Source organism: Pteropus alecto, unplaced genomic scaffold (assembly GCF_000325575.1).
Source record: "Pteropus alecto unplaced genomic scaffold, ASM32557v1 scaffold864, whole genome shotgun sequence".
Lineage (NCBI taxonomy): Eukaryota > Metazoa > Chordata > Mammalia > Chiroptera > Pteropodidae > Pteropus > Pteropus alecto.
The window spans coordinates 54,179-59,553 of record NW_006435017.1 but is presented as its reverse complement, the minus strand read 5'-3'; positions in this window follow the sequence as shown (position 1 = coordinate 59,553).

Genomic DNA, 5,375 nt, shown 5'->3' with positions numbered 1-5,375 from the left:
TCCTACAAGAGTCTAATGCCTGATTATCTGAGGTGGAGCTGAGGCAGTGATGCTAGTGCTGGGGAGCAGCTGCAAATAGATATGAAGTTTCTCTTGCTTGCCCACCATTCACCTCTTGCTGTGTGGCCCAGTTCCTAACAAGCCACGGACTGGTACCGGTCCAAGGCCCAGAGATTGAGGACTCCTGCTATAAAATATTCAAGTGGAGAGAATTCCATCTGCCATCTGGAATTCAGGGTAGAGGTGTGGGGTTGTGGATGGACATTTGAGCCTTGAGTGTATTGTCAACATAAGAAATGCTCAAACTTGTAGAGAATTTTAATGAGTTCATTTAAGCCAAACTGATGACAATGGCCAGGAAGCAAAATCTCAATAGATTGAGAAAATGCTTTGGAGAATGGCAGCTTTGCAACATATTTTATATATTAGAATCAAAAGAGGGGATATGAGGGTTACATTAAGAAAGGAGGCACCTGAAAATTGCAAAGGAAAGGGCTTGCAGAAATGACCAACTCAGTAGGTTGTAGATTAACCACATCTTATGGATCTTTAAATGGCATCCTGTAAACTTGTCACACCTAAAGGAGAAACAATCTGTAAATAGATAAGACTGATGGTCCAGAAATTCCTTCCCCCACCCGAAACTCCCCCTCCCATCCTGAGTCAGGAGGTGCATGTAGACCCTCAGACAAAGGAATTACATGCCCCTTGCATGGAACACTACCAGGGTATATAAACTGTAAGAAAGCTAACCAAAATGAGCTTGTGTCTTTTGCCTCACGGGCTCCGCCAGCCTAATAAACTCTTTTTCCACTAACAAAGTTGTCTGAGAGTCCAGATTCCTCCAACGGGTGTCACTTCTGGCAACAACATGAAATCCAATGATGGTAGATCAAGGTGACAGGAGAAAGCAAAGTGGGGAAATCTCTAGGATTAGATAAAAAGTAAAATGGAGAGACATATTTCTTTTACATTGGTGGGTACAGGATAGTTAATAATTAACATTTATAGCGCATAGAGATGGTATGCAGGAAACAAGATAATCATGAGCTGTTCTGTGGTCTTGTGCTCTGGTGCAGTGGGCTGTGCCCTGAGGGGTCCAGAAAGAAGGAGATGACTCTAACATTCCAAGGGTATGTTATCTTATATGCACAAAGACAATAGACAGGCTCACTTAAGGTAAAGATTGACCTTTGTCAAAGAAGCCATAGGCCTAGGGTGTGACTACCCACCATGACCCACTTTTAGGAATTTTTATGTTCAAACCATCCTATGTGGTAATTTCAGTCTCTGAGTTTATAGGCCCACCATGCTGGCCTCCGCTGACCTTGTCAGATTTAGTCTGTGTCCCCTTTTTTATCCACAGTATAAAAGCACTTAAAGCTTTGCGTTCACTGCTACTGTTGTGGCCTGTATAGAATAGACCAAACCAAGTATGCTCTTAAAGACTGTTTATTAGCCGGCGGCTGTCCTGTACAAAGGAGCAGCCCCGAAATGCCAAGATACAAGGTTTTTAAGCCCTAAATCCCATTCCTCATTCATCTTAAACACAAAGGTCCATCTTTACAATTGTGCCTCAATATCTCTGCTATTTTATCAATTCCTCTAGTGATGGTGCTAGCTGAAAGAGGAACATGAGCCACCTTTTGAATTGCAGCCTCTCCTAAAAGTTCATGACAAATGTCCTTAGCAGCAGGCAGGATCAACTCTTCACTCGTAGTAAAAAGCTTCTTTAGCAATGCGGTTAGCCGCTAAGATTGATGCTCTCAGTGCAGACACATTTGATAAAGTGGTGGTCTTCAATAATTGCTTCTGTTCTTCGTATTCACATTATTTTTCTTTTGAAAAACTTCAAAGGCTTGTCTTTTAATGCAGGGTGCTTGGTCTCGATGTGGCCAAGCAGTGTTGAACATTTCATGGCTTTGTTGGATAGCTGGTCTCCCCATGCTATGGCTTGGAGAATATGAATTACCTATTGCAATGAACCTGTAATTTAAGTAGGACTCTTGGTATTTTATTTATTTAGTTTCAAAAGCTGCTAGTCTTTTTCTTTCTTTCTTTCTCTCTCTCTCTCTCTCTCTCTTTCTTTCTTTCTTTCTTTTTCTTCCTTTCTTTCCTTCCTTCCTTCCTTCCTTCCTTCCTTCCTTCCTTCCTTCCTATGTTTACTTAGGTTATCAATGTGGAGCTTTTGGGTAATTTTTTTCATATGTTATTATTCATTATTATTTTTATTCCCTTTGAAACACAAGTTTCACCAAAATTAGCCTCTGAGAACTTTTTTTTGGAAACTAAAAGGAAAAATCATCTGGCTTAGAAAGAAGGCAATTCTAGAAAGATGGTAGATTGAAAATATCCCTGATCCCCGTGCTTGGCCACAGAGCTTCTGCGGTGACCAGCCAGTCAGGTTAAACCAAGAGAGCTCAAATGAGGTATTCCATCTGGAGTTCAGGTAGCAGGGAACTCCAGGATGAAGAGCAGAAAATTATGGATCATGGAGAGAGCTTGGTCTGCTATCAGTGGCCCTCTAAGAAGGAAACTATTTCTCTTGAGAAAGTGTTGTGGCCTGTATAGAATAAACCAAACCAAGTATGCTGTCAAAGGCTGTTTATTAGCCGGCGGCTGTCCTGTACAAAGGAGCAGCCCCGAAATGCCAAGATACAAGGTTTTTAAGCCCTAAATCCCATTCCTCATTCATCTTAAACACAAAGGTCCATCTTTCTCCTATTCACTACCTGTCAACCCACTGGTCAGGTGTGCAAGCGGGAAGTACAGAAGCAGAAAGCTTGTTGTTAGAATGTTATGTTCCTATGGGTGATTGCCTATGTTCCCGTGGGCAATAGCCAGTGTTCCCATGGGCGATGGCCAAACAGTAATTTTCAGCTTATATACAATTGATTATTTTTCATGCCACGCAAGCAAGCAGGGTTACACAGGCTAAAATTGGCAGTTAGCGTATGAGCTCATTGTTACAAGTTTCGTGATTAACAGAATGCGGTTAGGAGTTCCAGAAACTAGGCCTAAGGTATAGACTTCCTTTGTCTAGTTTCAGGTTTTAATTATCCTTTAACCCTTTCACATTTCAGCAGGCTATCACATTCCCCACTGGTTTTAAGGCATATATCAAATCTTTGATTTCCTATAAACTGGGAGCAACTGAGGTACCCCTGTTATTTGAGTAGATAATACCATTAATTTAACAGCCTGGACTCTCTGTTTAATATAATTTATAAGGCAATTCACTATACATGGTCTAAACAGCAGTCCTAGAAAAGCCAATATTAAAGGTCCAGCAATAGATGACAATAATGTCGTTAACCAAGGGGCTGCATTAAATAAACCTTCATACCATGACTGACCTTGTAGTAGTTTTTAGTTCCATTTAAGCAATGTGGGTTGATGAGGATTGGCAGCCACACAAGCTGCAAGTAAAAATATTAAATCCGTGAAAGTCTTAATTTGAGGGGATCTCCAGTGGGCGTTGCTTTCTATCTCTGGTCAGGATCCGGAGGCTGGGCTGCTTTGAGTTGGGTGTGATGGATCCAATGGCGTCGTCCAGGGACCTTAACCACTGTTGGTGTGGTCAAGACGACAGGAACCAAGCCTTCCCATCGAGGCTCAAGAGCAGCAGGTTGCACTTTCTTTATCCAGACCCAGTCACCCAGTCACATAAGAGTGGGACTGGAAGGAGAAGTTCTTATCTTCTCTGGTGGCCAACACCAGATGATTTACATCTCTTTGGGCTAATTGTAAAGCCTGCAAAGACTTAAGCAAGGACAGATTATGTACTTCTATTTCTTTTCTACTTCCTCGTTTGGGCAGTAAAGGGGGTGGACGCCCAAACATAATTTCATAAGGCGTTATTCCTTTTACATAGGGGTTACATCTAGCACGGAGAAGTGCAAAGGGAAGGAGGCTTACCCAATTTTCGCCAGTTTCTAATTTATACTTAGTCAATGTTTCTTTTAAAGTCCTATTTATCCTCTCTACCTGGCCTGAACTCTGTGGTCTATAAGCACAATGCAATTTCCATTCTATTCCTAGTAATTTTGCCATAATTAGACTAGTTACAGTGATAAACGCTGGGCCATTGTTGGACCCCAATGTTATGGGCAGGCCAAATCTTGGAACTATCTCTGATACTAATTTCTTAGCTACTACTTGTGCAGTTTCATGCTTAGTGGGATAGGCCTCAGTCCATCCAGAGTATGTGTCAATAAAAACTAATAGGTACTTAAATCTAAAAGTTCCAGGCGTAACTTCTGTAAAATCAAGCTCCCAGTGCTCTCCAGGTCTCTTTCCCCTGAGTCTCACTCCTTGTTCCGTGGAGGTCCTTCCTTGGTTTACTTGTGCACATACTGCACACCTATTAGCCACGTCCTTGGCTAAACTTGTCAGTCCTGGAACATGATAATCCCTTTTCAATAGTTCAATTAACTTGGTTCCTCCTAGATGGATGGACTGGTGTGTTAAGTCCACTAAGGTCCTTCCCAAAGCCTGAGGAAGGAGCAGTCTTCCATCTTTGTTTTCCCTCTTGTCCTCCCAGTCTTTCACTTAATTCCAAGTCAAACGGGGTATACTCAGGCCTTTCTTCAAAGGCTGGGGGAAGCTTTAAAGGCAAGATGTCTACGGGCCCCACTGGTTTTCTGGCAGCATCCTTTGCTATCTGATCTGCAAAGGAATTTCCTTGTGCCACCTCAGTCTCTGCATTTTGGTGTCCAAAACAATGAATTATGGCTACTCTTTTTGGTAGCCAAATGGCTTCTAACAGGGCTAAGATCTCTTCCCTATTTTTAATTTCTTTGCCTCCTGATGTTAAAAGTCCTCTTTCCTTATATAAAGCTCCATGTATGTGGGCAGTAGCAAAGGCATATCTACTGTCAGTATAGATGTTTACAGTTTTATCCTTTCCCCACCGTAAAGCTTGTGTTAGAGCTATAAGTTCAGCCCTCTGTGCCGATGTCCCATGGCTTAGGGCCTGTGCCCATATCACATCCCTGACTGTTACTACGGCTGCCCCGGCATACCTTACTCCGTCGGTTACAAAACTGTTTCCATTGGTAAATAATACCGCATCTGGATTAGGCCACGGCTCATCCTTCAAGCCTGGCCATAGTCCAGTTACCTGCTCAAGGCACTGAACACAGTGATGCAATGGAGCCTGCGGGTCATCATCCGGGAGCAGCGTGGCAGGGTTCAGGGCTGCAGTTTTCAAAAACTGGGTCTGTGGGGGGTTAAGCAACAGTACCTGGTACTGAGTAATCCGGACGTTGGAAATCCATCTTTCAGGACTGTGCAGCATGGCTTCAACTGCATGTGGAGCCACAATTTCAATATTTTGGCCCAAGGTCAATTTAAAGCGTCTTTGGTCAATATAG